The sequence below is a fragment of the Carcharhinus amblyrhynchos genome, chromosome 14, assembly GCF_965287045.1.
Source record: "Carcharhinus amblyrhynchos chromosome 14, sCarAmb.v2.hapA, whole genome shotgun sequence".
Lineage (NCBI taxonomy): Eukaryota > Metazoa > Chordata > Chondrichthyes > Carcharhiniformes > Carcharhinidae > Carcharhinus > Carcharhinus amblyrhynchos.
The window spans coordinates 39993914-40012763 of record NC_137337.1 but is presented as its reverse complement, the minus strand read 5'-3'; the positions used below and the strand labels follow the sequence as shown (position 1 = coordinate 40012763).

At 42.8% G+C, this 18850-nt stretch overlaps 1 long non-coding RNA gene across 2 annotated transcripts in view; it reads right to left on the bottom strand.

Annotated features, from left to right (window-relative positions):
• LOC145352250 (uncharacterized) overlaps nt 1-18850 on the bottom strand; it is a 184337-nt gene that overhangs the window by 25783 nt on the left and 139704 nt on the right. For both annotated transcript variants that reach the window (XR_013888522.1, XR_013888523.1), the window contains exons 2-3: nt 18137-18226; nt 12162-12220 (exon numbers count right to left, since the gene is read on the bottom strand). This is a non-coding gene — a long non-coding RNA (uncharacterized LOC145352250). The remainder of the gene's footprint in view (nt 1-12161; nt 12221-18136; nt 18227-18850) is intronic.

The window sequence follows — 18850 nt, the reverse complement described above, 5'->3', positions numbered from 1 at the left end:
AACCTCACCTACGAATTTGTAGTAGATTTTCAGTGTGTGTAGGATGGGGAATAGGCCTTATAGCACAGTTTCTTGAACACACTGCTTGTACATGTGCACAGTGACACTTTGAGGTTTGGTGGAGATTCTGCACAAGTACAACCCAAAGTGTACAAGCAAACTAATACGCAAGAAACTTACTGCCCCGACCGCCACGGGAATTGAAGCGGGCGAGGGCCAGGCAATGGAAAGGTCTGTTGACTTTGGGGAGGATTTTACAGTTTCAGGACAAGCGAGGCCGCAAAATCCCACCCATAATGTTTGAGAAACCTCACTCCTGTGTACCAAAGCGAAAAAAGAGAGAGACAGAACTAGCTGGGTGAGCTAACAATGAGACTGACCTGAGTGCCACTGCATTTCTACATTTGTTGACTTTGGGATTTGGGAATCAGCACGCCGCTCCATAATTAATAAGGAACTTCCTCTCACAAGGAGACTGAGTGCTCAATAACATGCTTGGTAACATCACCTTGTGGAAGATCTAACAGAGTGGGTCAGCAACGATCTGCTAGTCTGTGGTGATACCTCATAATATCAACAAAAATATGCAAATATAAGCAGCATAATACTAAAACTTCAAGTTAACTGTATGGAGAAGGAAGTGACGTTGTCACCTGGTCCAGGTTTAAGCCGAGCTGCGCAGTTTCTGAGTATCTTTCCAGAAATACCCAGAATGCAGGCTTACAAATCTTTTTTGTGTCTGATACATAGGACATTTAAAAATTTAAAAGGTATTTTTTTAAAGTGCTTAATTAATTATTTTTAGTAGTTTAAGTCTAATCCAACATCTAGGGTGGCATGGCAGCACAGTGGTTAGCATTCACAGCGCCAGGCACCCGGGTTCGATACCGGCCTCGGGTCACTGTCTGTGTGGAGTTTTCACATTCTCCTCATATCTGCATGTCTTTCCTCTGGGTGTTCTGATTTCATCCCACAGTCTAAAGATGTACCAGTTACGTGGACTGGTCATGCTAAATTGCTCCTTAGTGTCCCAAGCTTTGTAGGTTAGGGGGATTAGCAGGCAAATACTTGGGGTTATGGGGAACAGGCCTGCGTGGATTACCCCTTACTGCTAGGGGGATTATGTGGGGATACAAGAATAGGGCAAGGGTGGGATTGTGGTCAGTGCAGACTCAATGGGCCAAATGGCCTCCTTCTGCACTGTAGGGATTCTATGATTCTATCTTGCCCAATTCCATAGATTGAGTAAACTGTGGCAATCCTGATCGAAAATACATTCCCCCAAACTGACATTCCTTTCTCAAGTTACCAGTGATAGGCAATGTATCAGGAGATATTTTCAAATATGTACTTCTGCTTTCAAAAGGAGCCCATTACTCGATCAATTCAAGGTGGGAATTTTTGGTCTCACCCACATCATGTGTAATGGCGGGCAGGAGGGAAACCATCACTAGAGCAAAGAAATCAATTTCCCATCAGCGTAAAAGCGGGTCGCGATTGTCCACTCCTGCCCTCACTAGTGGCATACCATTGCTACTGAACCATGTCAGTTAGGCTATTTGAATATATTAGAATGTATTAGAATATCAAGGCAGCTTGCAGAATCATGCCCCCATATTGGGTCAAAAGGTCACGTCAGCGTCTAATTAGATCAACATGATTTGCAATGGTACATAAATGATGCTACATAAGAGATGTTTGTTCGCCCACGTTGCATCACACAATGCTCACAGCACATTGGATTTTGTGCCAGTTTCACAGGCAACACCACTTTATTTTCGGGAGGGTGGGGAGGGGGATTGCAGATACAAGGCTGTATATACAGAGCAGCGTTAAGACGGGATGGATTGTAATGTGCTGCAGGGCAAGGGCTCAACTGGGATGGGGCAAGCGTGACAAGACAGAGGCAAGGGAAGGGGCAGGAGGGCAAGGGCTTGACTGGAGGCAGGGGGAAGATTGGGGAAATTTGCACTGACACATGACCTGGGGGGGAATGAATGGAGGAAGCATCCTCTGGGTCAGAACTGCAAAAAGAGTCTCTTAGAGAAGGCCAGAAGCAAGTAGGGGCCAGAGGATTGTGGAGTGAAGAAGCGCTTCAGGTTATGTTGCTGAGCTTCCAAAGACTGACCTTGCCCCAGTCCACTGTCATATTAATTCTGATACATCCCTGCAATAACACATTGTACCAATCGTAGTAATTTCCCAGTGTGATCATGACTCCAAATACAAGTGAGTGTCTGGACAAACAGGAGGAACCTCCTGGAAACCCAACCTTAGAAGCTTGCAGCTGCCTGGAACTCCCAGGCTCCCTGAATAAAATCCCATCCACTCACAGGGCATGTGCCCTCACCTAGGTTCCAAACGAGTTAGTTATAGAGTTCACTGAATGGGTAATGTTTGTCTTGAATAAATGCAGGACATCCCAGCCACTGACTGAATCCATCTCCTAGCAATAGATCTACTGAAATGGATGGGGGGGGTGGTGCTAGGGGGAAGGCATGCTGTAACATTGAGAGTGGTCACTGCAGTGGCCAGCATTGCATTTGCCAATAGGTGCCCATTCTGTAACCAAGCCCTTAAAGGCACAGTCACTCATGAGACAGTGACAGGGAGGGCTGATGTACAGTCCTATTTTCTTTCAATGTTCCTGCGGGGAGACAATCTTCAGGAAGATGGAGTGTGCCTTTAGTATTGTCTGCATCATTACATGCAGACAAGAAGAAAAGCAGAGTGCTCACAGAAGGAGTTTCACCTTTATGAGCAAGGGGCAATAGGGCCCCCTCTGGATCCAGAGGCTGAGACTCACAGAAACGCTGCACATAGGTGCCTCTCGAGATGACTGTTGTGCACAAGATGCATTTCCTTTCTAAAACTGAGTGAGAGACATTGTCATCAACACCTCTGAATGTCCACGGATCTGGTGGTTCAAATCTGCCACATTCTCCAAGGGCTGGTGCTACAGGGACATCCTTTGATGCTGGCTCTGAAAGTCACTGCAGCTCTTAAGAATGAGCAGGAAGCATGCCAGAGCAGATGATAAGGATGCCTGTGTGGGTTTTGAGTGGAGCCGTGTATGAGGTGAGGATGCAAAGTGTGCAGATTGTGAGCCCAGGCAGATGTGGGAGAGTAAGTGGTGAAGTCCCATGAGCTGGTATCATGTGATATCGCTGTGAACTGTCATCCTGCAAACCTGTGAGGGGCATGTGAGGGCGTGAGCTTATAGAGAGATGAGAAGGTTGATTTACCCTGGCTAGGTGGATGAGATCATTCATCTGTTTGTGGCGCTGTTTCACTGCTCTCCTGTGAGTTGAGATTGCACCACCACCAACCAAGGTGGTTGGTAACTTTGTTGAACCTCTGCAGGCCATCCCCAGGGTAGAGAAGGTAATGGCAGGACTGGATAGTATGCAGTAGGTGACCCAGCAAGGCATCACTGTGGTGTTAGTGTATCTTTAAGAGTTTTCTTTTAAAAAGTCATGGCTGCAATTCTCCCATCCCACTGCATTAATGTGTTACTAGGCTGGCTCACATTGGCCAATTTTGCAGGGTTCTCACGTGCGTTCTCACTCCGATAGCTCTCCTAGCACCAGATTTCTGGCAGTGTCAGATCCACACCGGAAATCGGCAGGGAGACATGAAGACCATTTAAATTATCATTTAAATATAATGTAAATTTCATTAGCAGGCCTGGGACTGAAGTTTCCGGGTCTGCTAGTAGCTCCCCACTAATGGGGAATAAATGTCCCTCCCCCGCTGGAGTGAAAGGGGGCAATTGGGGCCCCCAGAGGATTGGGTGGTGGGGGATGTCCCCTGGGCATTGGCATCCTGGCAGTGCCAGCCTGGTCCCCCCCCAGCACTGCCCAACAGCAAATTGCCAATGCCCAGGGGCCACCTTGGCACTGCCCACCAGCTTATTGGGGCATGGTGTGGGGGGAGCCTGATGTGGCTGAGCCTGGTGAGCTAATCAGTGGGTGAGGGGGGGGTCCTACTGCCATGCTGCAGACAGGATTGGTGGGGGAAGGAGGGAGGCTAGTGATTGGGGCAAGCTGGGGGACCATCAACCTGCTTGGGGGCTCAGGACTGCGAGGGGAGGAGGGTGGTCAGGAGAATTGGCTGGGTGGGGTGTGCCTGGAGATTGGGGTGGGCAAGAGGGGGGTTTGGAGCTGGGCCTGGGAATGGTCAGGGGGGCCAGAGATCAGGTCCTGGAGGGTTCAGAGGGGCGGCAATGTGGTGATTGCAGGGCTGGCTAGCAATCGGGAGGACAGCAGTGTGGGGCTACTGCGCATGCACTGATCTCGGCACTGACAGACTGACACATACACAGTCAGGAATAGGCCCTGCCTCCTGAGTTTTAATGATGTACACACGAGTGTGGGAGAGCCTTCGCTGAACTCCCACAGAAAAAAAGACATGAATTTCTCAATTTTTCATGCAAATTCATCATTTAGAACTTTTTGGGGAGAATTCTGGCCCATGTTCTCTGTAGCTCACAGCCTTAGCTGATGTCATTGTTGCTGAGCTATCTACAAGGAGTCATTTTATTATTCCTTAAGTGGATTAAATGGGGGGTGTTTATTTTTACTTTGGGAATTACTTTTATAACTCTGCATTGTCAGGAGGAAGAATATTTGCAGATTGGGTGATAGGCGCTCCTTCATTTTCAGTTCTGAGCTGCAGGCTTTCATTTTTAGAAGGGACATCAAGCCGGAAAGAGGTTTCTCTCTCCCTGGTTTTGGGAAATTCTGCTGGTTAGCTGAAAGCCTTCCTGGAGTAGAAAATCTGCTGTTGGTGTTTTGACCAAAGTCTTTCCCTGGTGTTCTGGGAAGCTGTTCTGACTTCAAACTGTTTTGAATGCATTAATAGAACTGCGGCATTCATCCAAAGGACTCCGTACCAGTATCACGTGAGCATTAGTCTTTGCTATGTTCAACCTATGGAAGGGTTTTGTATAAAGGAAGCTTTTGCATAATTGAAACATCTTAGGTATATTTGTTCAGTGTTATACATTATCGTGGTTTGTTTTTATTTGTAAATGGAAAAAAAATTGCTAATCTTTTTACCATATATGTTAACTATATTCTTAAATAGTGGAGCCCGCCTGGATCATAAGTTTTGCAATTTGAACTTGATTAGGATAAGCATGATATTTCACCTCAGGTATGATTCAAATGACCTACTGGGGAGCTTTTACCATGTTTAAGAATATAGTTAACATGTATGGAAAGAAAATTAGCAATAATTTTTATCAATTGCAAACAAACAAAATGATAGTGTATAATCCTTAATAAATGTATCTATGATATTCCAATCAAATGGTGGAGGCAGCGTGGTGGCACAATGGTTAACACTACTGCTTCACAGCGCCAGGGAGCAGGGTTCAATAGGGACCCAGGTTCAATTCCAGCCTTAGGTCACTGTCTGTGTGCAGTTTACACATTCTCCCCATTTCTACCTGAGTTTCCTCTGGGTGTTCTGGTTTCCTCCCATGGTCCAAAGATGTGCAGGTTAGGTGGATTGGCCATGACAAATTGACCCTAGTATCAGGGAGACTAGTAAGGTAAATATGTGGGTTTATGGGAATAGGGTGGTATTGTGGTCAGTGCAGACTCAATAGGCTGAATTGCACTGTAGGGACTCTATGATTATGAATTAGTTTGTAAATCAAAGTTTGGTTTCTGACATTAGTTTGAGCCTGTGAGGGATAGGAACTGGGGAAAAGAGAAATCTCCAGGTGGTAAAGGAGATCTTGTGGGTGATAATAAAGACAGCATACATCAGGTTAAAAAGGAGGTACAGGAGGGTGGAAAAGAAATGAAAAGCCTCAGATTTTTTCACTGTAATAAATTAGGCCATGCAAAGTCACAGTGCTGGTGGTTTAAGAAAAGCACTGGGAAGACTGATGTGGTAAAACAGGATAAACCAGTGGAGATTGTTAAAGTAGTAAAGGAAAGCCCAACTGAAGCAAACGAGGTGCAAAAGAATGTACAGCCCAGTCAGGAGTTGATTGATAAGATGATGCCAGATCTCTTTAAGGAATTTATTTGTGTGGGTAAAGTTTACTCACGTGTATCAGGAGGAGTAGGTAAAGGAGTTATAATTTTGAGAGATACGGAGCAAGTCAATCTTTGATGGTAAGAAATGAGGAGTTATGTTGTTTAAAAAGAGTATTGTCAGAAAAGCTGGTAATATGTAGGATTCAGGATGAGAAGAGTGGTGTTCCATGATATAAGGTGAGGTTGGAGAGCCCAGTGAAGAGTGGTGAAGTGGTAGTAGGAGAAATTATCTTGTCCAGGAATACAGTTTATTTTGGGTAACAATATAGCTCAATCATAGGAGGGTGTAATGCCTACTGTAATTAAAAAGAACATAAGAAAATAAGAAATAGGAGCAGGAGTAGGCCATCTAGCCCTTCGAGCCTGCCCCGCCATTCAATAAGATCATGGCTGATCTGTCGTGGCTCAGTTCCACATTCCCGCCCTCTCCCCATAACCCTTAATCCCCTCTCTTATCAAAAACCCATCAACCCGCGTCTTAAAAATATTTAGCGAGGCAGCCTCCACCACTTCAACGGGCAGAGAATTCCAGAGATTCACCACCCTTTGAGTGAAGAAGTTCCTCCTCAACTCCGTTCTAAACCGCCCCCCTTTTATCTTGAGGCTGTGCCCCCTAGTCCTACTGTCTTTTTTGAGCGGGAAGAGTCTCTCCACCTCTATCCTATCCATCCCATTCATCATCTTATAAGTCTCAATGAGATCTCCCCTCATTCTTCTAAACTCTAACGAATACAAGCCCAGTTTATTCAGCCTCTCCTCATAGCTCAACCCCCTCAACTCCGGTATCAGCCTAGTAAACCTCCTCTGCACCCCCTCCAAGGCCAAAATATCTTTGCGCAGGTGCGGCGCCCAAAACTGCACACAGTACTCCAGCTGCGGCCTCACCAATGCCCTATACAGCTGCAGCAAGACCTCCCTACTTTTATATTCAATCCCCCTCGCTATGAAGGCCAGCATCCCATTCGCCTTCCTGACCACCTGCTGCACCTGCAAGCTGGGTTTTTGCGACTCATGCACAAGGACCCCGAGGTCCCTCTGCACTGTCGCCTGCTGCAGTTTTTCGCCACGTAAGTAATAGACAGAAACTCCAAAAAGACAGAAACTCCAATCAAACAACTGAATTGTTGAAGGGCACATATCCTGGGATTTTTCCTTACTGTTACAAAGGTCACAAAGTCATAGGTTAAGAGGAGAAATCAAAGGGTAAAGATAAGAAAGTTGAAATCCAATGATCAGAAATGAATTTTGATCAGATGGTTGGAAAAGGACAAGAACAGGTGGAGGACGAGGTGGATATTTTTAGGTATCTCTTAGAATTTTTTTTGGATAATTGGCAGAGTTACAACAGAGAAACATAGAAATAAAACAGTTGTACCAGAAAGCATACATGGAAGAAGAACCAGAATGTTATTCCCTTAATGAGAAAGTGGAGACCTTTACATATTCAGGCAGATGAAAAGTGGGCAGAAGTTCATCAAATGGTATTGCCAGTAGGGTTTAGGAAGGAGGTAACACATGAGGCACCACTAGCAGGTCATTTGGGGGGTAAGGAAAACTCAAGCTAAAATACAAAAAACATTTTTATTGGCCTGGACTGAGTAAAGATGTAGTTAAATTTTGTCTGTCATGTCAAGTGATAGGGAGACCTCAAAAGGTGATAAAACCAACACCCTTAATACCCATTTGAGGACCCCTCTCTAAAACAAAAGGAGGAAATCAGTATCGTTTGACTATAATGGATGTGTCCACGTTATGTAGTATTACAGCTAAAAGGATTGCAGAGGAGTTACTTCAGCTTGTCCAGATTACAAACAAACTGTCCTGGTCCCCCCATGCCGACACTATAGTTAAGAAAGCCCACCAATGCCTCTACTTTCTCAAAAGGCGAAGGAAATTTGGCATGTCAGCTATGACTCTCACCAATGTTTACAGATGCACCATACAAAGCATTTTTTCTGGTTGTATCACAGCTTGGTATGGCTCCTGATCTGCCCAAGACCGCAAGAAATTACAAAAGGTTATGAATGTAGCCCAATCCATCACACAAACCAGCTTCCCATCCATTGACCCTGTCTACACTTTCCGCTGCCTCAGCAAAGCAGCCAGCATAATTAAGGATCCCAAGCGCTCTGGACATTCTTTCTTCCACCTTCTTCCTTTGGGATAAAGATACAAAAGTCTGAGGTCACGTATCAACCAACTCAAAAACAGCTTCTCCCTTGCTGCTGTCAGACTTTTGAATGGACTTACCTTGCATTAAGTTGATCTTTCTCTACACCCTAGCTATGACTATAAGACTACATTCTGCACTCTCTCATTTCCTTCTCTACGAACAGTATGTTTTGTCTGTATAGCGCACAAGAAACGATACTTTTCACTGCATGTTAATGCATGTGACAATAATAAAACAGATCAAATCAAATCATTTTTATTAGAGATGGACTACCCTCAGAAATACAATCAGATCAAGGGTTAAATTTTAAATCAAAGTTATTCAAGGAAGTTATGGATATCTTTGGATCAAAACAATTTCAATCAACTGCATACCATTCAGAATCACAGGGAATGTTAGAGCGGTGACGTCAAACTTTAAAGACAATGTTGCGGGCTTATTATCAAGATGATCCAGAGGATTGGGATGAAGGAACTCCATCTGTATGCTTTGCAATTAGGGATCCACCTAATGATTCAACCAAATTTAGTCCATTTGAATTGATTTTTGGTTATGAGGTAAGAAGACCACTTAAATTGACTTAGGAGAAATTGATAAGTGAGTGTTCTGAGACTACATTATTGGACTATATGTCAAACTTTACGGAAAGATTGAATAGAGCAGGGGAACTGGATAGACAACATTTAAAGTGGCATAGCACGTGATGAAACAGGAAGTGGATAAGAAATCAAAAATTCGTAGATTTGCTAGTCTTAGTATTGCTACCAGTGGTAGATGAACCTTTGAAGGCAAGGTTTAGTGGGCCTTATCAAATTGAAAGGGAATTGAGTGAGGTGAATTATTTGATAAGAATGCCAGATAGAAGGAAAACTCACAGTATGTCATGTGAATATGCTTAAAAGGTATTTTGATCGGGAAGGAGAGGAGAGGAGGATGTTTTAGTAGTTATAACTCAGAATGAAGAACTAAATCCAGATTACTCTGAATTTGGCATTCCTCAAATTAAATTGGATATTGAGGACGTTATTAAAAAATGGGATAAATTATTGAGTTACATTCCTGAGGAAAATCAAACTGACCTGAGTTATTCATATCACGTGGAAAACTATGTGGGACTAAGTTGGGAAGTACTAGAATGATTATACATAATGTAAATGTGGGAAATGCTGTTCCAATTAAACAACATCCTTATATACTTAACCCTTTAAAATTGGCACAGATTCAAAAGAAGATTGAAAATATGCTTGAAAATAACATAATTGAAGTGAGTGGAGCTTATCCATAATGATGGTACCAAAACTGGATGGTACCCAATGATTGTATGTGGACTAGAAGAAAGTTAATGCGGTTACAAAATCAGACTCTTATTCTATTCCATGATTGGAGGACTGCATCGAGAAAGTGGAACAATCAACTTTTATCTCCAAACCGGATTTACTGAAAGGTTACTGAAAGGTACCTTTACCCGAAAGGGTGAAGGAGATTTCAGTTTTTGTGACATCAAATGGTTTATACCAGTTCAAAGTTGTGTCATTTGGAATGAAAAATGCCCCAGTCAAATTTCAACAGCTAATCAACAAGGTCACTTCAGGATTACCCAATTGTGCAATGTACATCGATGATTTGATGATTTTTACTCAGGCATGGGAAGAACATTTGAAGCATCTGGTGGAATTATTCGATCAACTGCAGGAGGCAGGCTTAGTGGTAAACTTGGCTAAGTGTGAGTTTGGAAAAACACAAGTCATGTCCCTTGGCCATACAATTGGACATGGGCAGATATCCCCACAGTTTGTAAAAACAAAAGTTATTGGGGAGTTCTGTAAACAAGAAGGGAAGTAATGAGATATCTGGACCTGAGTGGTTTTTACCGTAAATTTGTGCTGAATTTTAGTTAATGGTTGTTCCACTGACTGACTTGCTAAAGAAGCTTGGCAAATTTTAGTGGATGGTGGAGAGTCAACAGGCATTTGATGGCCTGAAGGCTATGCTAATCACTGCTCTTGTGTTGTCCACACCAAATTACACAAAACTATTCGAGGTACCATGCTTTTACAAAAAGACAACGAAGGACTAGAATAGCCTATTGGGTATTTTTCCAAAAAATTGAATGATCACTAGAAGAAATATTCAACGATTGAAAAGGAGACCTTGAGTTTGGTGCTGACGTTGCAACATTTTAACATTTATGTCATCAGTAATTTGTCTGAGAAAATTGTGTATACTGATCATAATCTGTTGACATTTTTAGAGAAATTTAAGACTAAAAATGCCAGACTGTTTTTATAGAGTCTATTATGGCAGCCATTTAATTTAGAGATTATATACGTGGCAGGAAGGGAGAATGCAATTGCTGATGCTTTGTCACAAATGTGTTGAGAAAAGGAGTGTTTGATGCTGGAAGAAAAGAACTGAAGTGGATTAGATCACTGTTATGTTTACATATTTTGATTTTGTAAAATTTATGTATATTTATTGTTATGTACTAGTAGTGTGAAACTGACAAGGATTGAAAAATGAAACCAATTGTGAATGTTGATGGTTCTTTTTTTTCTTCGGGGTGGGCTGTGATGTTAGTTACCTTTAAGAGTTTTCTTCACATCATGTTCTCTGTAGCACACATCTTAGCTGATGTCATTGTTGCCGAGCTGCCTACAAGGAGTCCTTTTATTGCACCTTTAGTGGCTTAAGTGGGGGTTGTTTATTTTTACTTTGGGAATTAGTTTTATGACCCTACATTGTCAGGAGGAAGAATGTTTGCAGGTCAGATGACAGGAGCTCCTTCATTTTCAGTTCTGAGCTGCAGGTTTTCATTTTTAGAAGGGATATCAAGCTGGAAAGAGGTGTCTCTCTCTCTCTCTCCTTGGTTTTGGGAAATTCTGCTGGTTAGCTGAAAGCCTCCCTGGAATAGAAAATCTGCTTTTTGGTGGTTTGACTAGTCTCTCCCTGGTGTTCTGGGAAACTGTTCTGACTTCAGACTGTTCTGAGCTTTGAATATTTTGGCTTTAGCTTGTTTGACTGATAATTGAACATTTAAACTTGGAAATATCAGTAGCTACTCTGCATCCTCATGGGCTGACAGGTATTTTCAATAGATTTTTAAGAAAAAGTCAGCAATCGAGCTATAGCACTGTTCAGTGCTCACTGAGCTGGTGAAAGAAGTTCAGGACGGTGTGATGACCACCTTTTCTTTTATTATTGGTGACAAGTCTGCACCAGAAATGAGACAAGTTAACCAGCAGGAGAGCAAAGCTGGACTCGACTCAATCTCTGCTCCCCATTTCAAATCTAACAGCACAAGAGGGGGACCTTAAACAAATGTTAGCAATTAAAAACAGATTACCGTTTTACCTTTGCTGGATGTGCACAAAGTGCTGCATCAAAATCTGAAATAAAGAAACTTGAAGGCAGCTATATACAAGACTGTTGATTTTTTTAAAAAAAACTCCCAAACCAAATGTCTTAGAGGGGTTGGTCTCTAGCCAGGAAATTACAATTATTGTCACTGTTAAAATGCAAGTTCCAGCTGGAGACAAGGTTCTCCTCCAGAAGAACGTAGAGATAACAGCACCGAGTTAGAATTTACAATGCCTGTTTGCACCAGCTACTGTATTCAGTCCAAAGCCAAATTAGTTTGAGTTGGTTCTTCGAAACTGGTCTCACAACATTTGCCAAATGTAATGCTAAGTAAATTTGAGGGCTTCACCCTGTATTGATGTATTTTTATGCTTATATAATGTATAATTGTGCTGCATCAGAGCAGAAGCTGTTGTATAACTATTGTGTGTGTGTGTGGCCATCTCCAATTCTGTTGGATAATATCCAGTTTTGGAAATGTACTGAAAATATTTGCATGATTTGAAAGCTGCAAAGAATATTCAGATAGTTCATTATGATGCTATACAGTCCAAAACAGGATAGATTAATATACTCACTCAATTGTTGCTGGATAGATTAATATATTCACTCAATTGTTGCTTGCTAGACTGATTATCTATAATGTAAATATAAAAATAACAATTGCAAGGAGATTAAGAAGTTATCAAAATCATTCTAGTATGAAAAATTAGTTCAAAACTACACAAAGCAATTTAAACTATGACTGAACATGATTGGTTTTGCTTGATACAAATAATATTTTTAAGTATGTGAATGCCATTGAAGAGAAAAATAAAAGATTAGTGATTTGAGTCGGGGTTATAAAGCGATACGTTTGAAGTTTATTTATTAGTGTCACAAGTAGGCTTACATTAACGCTGCAATGAAGCTGGTCTCCACACTTTGTTTGGGTGCACTGAAGGAGAATTTAGCACGGCCAATGCACCTAAACAGCACATCTTTTGGACTGTGGGAGCAAACCAGAGCAACCGGAGGAAACCCACACAGACACAGGGAGAACGTGCAAACTCCAGATAGACAGTGACCCAAGCTGGGAATCGAACCTGGGTCCCTGGCGCTATGAGGCAGCAGTGCTAACCACTGTGCCACCATGATAAAGTCTTGCAATTGCTACTGAGGCCCAAAAACAAGTAGGTGCGACAAAGGAAGGATTTGTTACATAGTTTTAATTAAACAAATCAATTATCATTTAAATCTAATATGAGTGGTCATGAGGAAGGCTTTAAGGGGGAGAAGCAATTCTGTTATGTAGGAGTTTTACAAATGTAACTTTTTACTGCCATTCCGGGACTTTTAGACCCATTTGAAATCATTGATAGAAACTGATTACTGCTGGCTGCCACTCATTTCACTGTCCTGGGTTTACACCTACCTTGCCATTAGGATTGGTCAGAGGGGTGGGAAAACAGATAAGCTAGTCTTATAATGTTACACTGGGGGGTTGTTATCTTAAACAGAATTAAAGTAGTAGTGGGAGGAAAATCATCAGCACGTAAACTCTCGGCATCTGATGACAAAATTGTTTCAGCAGCTTAGCTATTGTTTCTCGCCCCTGCCCCAAATTCTTTGTTTACTCTCAGGCCAATGAGTTGTGGACTCTGAGACTTTAGCTGCTAATGGAACTAAACATTGACGCTAACAGATTAAGCCCTGCAAAATCATTAAGAAAATTGGCCCAAACAGAGATAGGAGCTTCTTGTTTAGATGTCAACTCTTTTTGCATAAAACCAATTGTCTGATGGACAATGGGCATGCTGACATCCCCAAAAAGAGAGTAATTGTGTGAAACTGCTGCGGAGTTTTTCATTTTTTCTCTTCTTAATCTGCATGAACTGGGGGATGGGGCAGGGGAGCAAGAGAGAAGAAACAAAATAGAGAATTATCTGGCAAGAGAGTTAAGTCAAAACTCAAACAGGCAGGTTGTCAAAAAGGCAGTCAAGGTTCTGTTGTATTTAATCTAACTCTGGTATAAAAAGGAAAGGACAACGGAAGAGTACTGTAACAAAGGATTGTGGAGATGTTCACTGAAGCAACTGCTAATTGGTGCACGAAGGGATATTTTTTCCCCTGAATCCTTCAGTATGTTTAATAGGATAAAATTAGCCTTGAGTGGCTTGGTGTTTTGAGAGGTTATGATATAATTGGAAGTGCCTCCTGGGTTTGCTTTTGGACAAGGCAATCAGGTAGAGGCATGCAAGGGCATGGGAACCTCTGAAGTACAAGGCTCAGCTCCCACCATACTAATTAGCCTGAATTAACCATGCCAGTTTTCTGCTTCTTTTGAGCTTTGCTAATAATGCCACTATCAGCACTTAAAGCAAAGAAATAGCAGACATCGTGGCACTTACTGGTACAGCGCAAAGAATTTGCAATATGTTAAATTGAGATGGTCTTGTGGAAATCTGGATAATGGATTGTAAAAGATTTTACATAAGAAACCTGTTATTGATAAAATAATTAAAACATCTTAATCAATTTAGAGACAACACCTCTATTGATCTGTTTGGCCCATTTTAAAGGCACTGTAATCTGTCCTTCAGGACAACTTGCAAAAGAACTGTGTGACAAATGGAAAACTATTTAAATTATTAAGATGTTGAAGTTAACAGAAGCTCCTGAAAGAATCATTTATTATATTCATTTACAGGATGTGAGTGTCGCTAGCTGGGCCAGCATTTATTGCCCATCCCTAACTGCCCTCCATTTCAGAGGGTATTTGCGAGGGGTGGCACAGTGGTTAGTACTGCTGCCTTAGAGCGCCAGGGATCCGGGTTTGATTCCTGGCTTGGGTCACTGTGGAGTTTGCACAATCTCCCCATATCTGCATGGGTTTCCTCCCACAGTGCAAAGATGTGTGGGTTAGGTGGATTGGCCATGCTAAATTGCCCCTTAGTGTTAGGGAAACATGCTAGAGTAAATGCATGTGGTTATGGGGCTATGACCTGGGTGGGATTGTGGCAGGTGCAGACTCGATGGGCCGAATGGCCTTCTTCTGCACTGTAGGATCTTATGATTCTATGAATCAACTGCACTGTTGTGGATCTGGAGTCACATGTAGGCCAGACCAGATAAGGATGGCAGATTTCCTTTTCTAAAGGACATTAGTGAATCAGATTTTTTTTTAAACAATCAACAATGTTTTCATGGCTATCAGTAAATTCTTAATTCCAGATATATTTTGAGTTCAAATTTCATCATCTGCCATGGTGGGATTTGAATCCAGGTCCCTAGATCTTGCACTGGGCCTCTGGACTATTAATCCAGTGATAATACCAATATGCCACCAACTTCCCAGCAATATTGGTCTAGTTGGACCAATGAGTGGCGCAGACTTGGAGGGCCGAAGGGCCTGTTTCCTGTGGTATATTGTTCTTTGTTCTCATACCTCCATGGCTTGCTTAATATTACAAGTTGACATACTGTTGGCCATATTCCTGCTGTTGGTTTTTGATTCGCAAACTGTTTAAAACATGGGATTTCACAAAACAGCTCAAAGAATTCCCTCTGTATAACTCCTTTAGGGTTTATACTTATTGTGAGTTACTAGTGGAGGAACCTGGCTAGAGAAATCACCAGATTCTGAGCAAATTATCCGTGAACAAAGCAACAGATTTTGTGGTTTTCGTGAAAAATGGACTGAAGCATGAAGTACTGTCCCCAAAGTCCAGATTTTTAACAGTTTGAAAGTAAATCAAGTAATTCCTTGTAACAATAATGCAACTTGGCTTACTCAACTACCATGAACCAATGGACCTAATTTTACATCAACAGAATTGATCCTGTAACCAGATTTCAGAATTCTAGGTAACAAAAATGAAAAGCAGCAACTAATAAGACCAGTTTCCTCAGAGGGTAGCTGAACCATATTGTCCAAAATGTGCCAAAGTTGTTGCATTTGGCTAACAGTGTGGTAAAGGATGTAGAGGCTTTGGAGAGGGTACAGAAAAGATTTACCAGGATGTTTCCTGGTATGGAGGGCCATGAGGAGAGGTTGGAGAAACTTTGTTTGTTCTCACTGGAATGACGGAGGTTGAGGGGAGACCTGATAGAAATCTACAAGATTATGAGAGGCATGGACAGAGTGGATAGTCAGAAGCTTTTTCCCAGGGTGGAAGAATCAATTACCAGGGGGCATAGGTTTAAAGTGCGAGGGGCAAATTTTAAAAGAGATGTACGAGGCAGATTTTTTACACAGAGAATGGTGGGTGTCTGGAACTCGTTGCCAAGGGAGGTAGTGGAAGTGGAAATGGTAGTGCCTTTTAAGGGCGTCTTTACAAGTACATGAATGAGATGGGAATAGAGGGATATGGTCCCCAGAAGAGTAGGGGATTTTAGTTAAGTTGGGCAGCATGATCGGTGCAGGCTTGGAGGGCCAAAGGGTCTGTTCCTGTGCTGTAATTTTCTTTGTTCTTTGTAAAGGTGCGACAACCGCCCTTGGTTAAGGAGGGAAAAATCCCCTCTGAATACTTCCAACCACTCCAAAGATGTGTGGGTTAGGTTGATTGGCCAGGCTAAATCGCCCCTTTGTGCCGGGGGGATTAGCGGTGTAAGTAAATGAGGATAGGGCCTGGGTGGGATTGTGGTCAGTGCAGGCTCAATGGGCCGAATGGCCTCCCTCCACAGTGTAGCGATTCAATAATTCTATGATTCTGTGCCACAAGCATTCATGCAGTGGATAGAGGAGAGCCGGTGGATGTGGTCTTTCTGGATTTTCAGAAGGCGTTTGACAAGGCACCTCACAAGAGGTTATTGCAGAAGGTCAGGGGACATGGAGTTGGGGGTAGGGTGTTAGCGTGGATAGAGGATTGGTTGTCAAATAGGAGGCAGAGAGTGGGGGTCAATGGGTGCTATTCGGATTGGCGGTTGGTGACTAGTGGGGTGCCCCAGGGGTCGGTGCTGGGGCCTCAGCTATTTACCATTTATATAGATGATCTGGAGGAGGGAACCGAGTGCAGGGTGTCGAAATTTGCTGATGACACCAAGATTGGGGGAAAGGCAAATTGTGCGGAGGGTGTGGAGAGTCTGCAGAAGGATCTAGATAGGCTGGGCGAATGGGCCAGGAAATGGCAAATGGAATTTAATGTTGGCAAGTGTGAGGTGGTCCACTTTGGTAGGAAGAATGGTAGGAAGGACTATTACTTACGTGGCGAAAAACTGCAGCAGGCGACGGTGCAGAGGGACCTCGGGGTCCTTGTGCATGAGTCGCAAAAACCCAGCTTGCAGGTGCAGCAGGTGGTCAGGAAGGCGAATGGGATGCTGGCCTTCATAGCGAGGGGGATTGAATATAAAAGTAGGGAGGTCTTGCTGCAGCTGTATAGGGCATTGGTGAGGCCACAGCTGGAGTACTGTGTGCAGTTTTGGGCGCCGCACCTGCGCAAGGATATTTTGGCCCTGGAGGGAGTGCAGAGGAGGTTTACTAGGCTGATACCGGAGTTGAGGGGGTTGAGCTATGAGGAGAGGCTGAATAAACTAGGCTTGTACTCGTTAGAGTTTAGAAGAATGAGGGGAGATCTCATTGAGACGTATAAGATGATGAATGGGATGGATAGGATAGAGGTGGAGAGACTCTTCCCGCTCAAAAAAGACAGTAGGACTAGGGGGCACAGCCTCAAGATAAAGGGGAGGCGGTTTAGAACGGAGTTGAGGAGGAACTTCTTCACTCAAAGGGTGGTGAATCTCTGGAATTCTCTGCCCGTTGAAGTGGTGGAGGCTGCCTCGCTAAATATTTTTAAGAAGCGGGTTGATGGGTTCTTGATAAAGGAGGGGATTAAGGGTTATGGGGAGAGGGCGGGAAAGTGGAACTGAGCCACGACAGATCAGCCATGATCTTATTGAATGGCGGGGCAGGCTCGAAGGGCTAGATGGCCTACTCCTGCTCCTATTTCTTATGTTCTTATGTTCTTATGTAGGGGCAATGATGAAGACTGAATTGGCATTGAGCCTTCCAATAACTGCTCTCAAAACTCAAAAATAAACGGTGCTTTTGTAAGGTGTCAGTGCCATCAGGAGAGGAGGAGAGAGAAGGCAGTTTGAAAGAAAAAAGGAAGAAAGCGGCCACCACTAACTAAGAAGATTAACTGAGGAATTCCGTAAACTCTGGCCTGTTAATATCAATTACAAGTAGGCCTTTAACTAACATAGATTTCAACTGTTTCCTGTGATGTGTCATTAATTGATTATAGTTAAACCAGTGGGGAATCTCGGCCATCCTCGGTGTGGTGCTTATTTGATTGTAGGTGCTTATTAAAACCAAGATTCATTTCAGATTCTTCTGAAAAGTACCTAATGCAACGGACTATAAAAAGGCAGTAAAAAGGTGGAATCCCAAGACAAATACTCTGCAATTTAGGCTCAGCTGGTAGCAGTTGTGGGGGGAGGGGGGCAGATTGATCAGATAAACACAGTAGCTGTGTCCAGTGAAGAAATATATTTGAAACTCTTGAGTTTTATGATGGGATTTTAAAGGAAACATATTCAACGTATTACGGTACTAGCATCACCATAATATTACCTGAGAGCACAATGGACTGTTTCGGCAGGATCGATGGTGTAAAGAGTTTAATTGGCTCACTTAGTTCTGTGTCGTTGCTTGCAAGCAAAACTGGAAGGAAATATATTTAGTTAAAAATCACAGGCATCGATTTGCATTTCGACATGAAGAGGCAATAAGAAATAATTGTCATCAATCAGTAGATTTCTACTAGGCTTAGTTAACATAATTCAAGTTTGTATTTACCAATATTTTAACTCAAACCTTAACTTTCTTCCCCCGCCTGGTCTCAAAGTTATTCTCTGCAAATATTTCTGGTTATCTGGGAGTCATTTTAAGCGCATGATTTCTCCTAACTCCTTCCCTCAGATGGTTTGTTCTGCTTTCTTTCCCGATGGGATGGGCATGTTCTGGGAGGAACTCGGGACTTGATTAAGGTGGACTTTCACTTGCTGATCTGTGGAACAATCTAAGCGGACTTAAATTAGCTGTTTACAAGCATGAACAAAGGTATTTCTGCAACCGCGGTTTCCAGGGGTTTCATGCTGAGCCAGTAATCCTGCTTTCATCAACTGTGAAGTGAGTATTATTGAAAGAAAGCTCCAAACTGGCATGCCATGCTCCTCAGTCCCTTCTCTATTCAGCAATGTCCGCATCAAAGTCTGGAATTAATGGTCGATGCCATCAACATCTCTAGAAAGAAGGCAATGGCAGTAAACTGAGAGGGTGGGATAT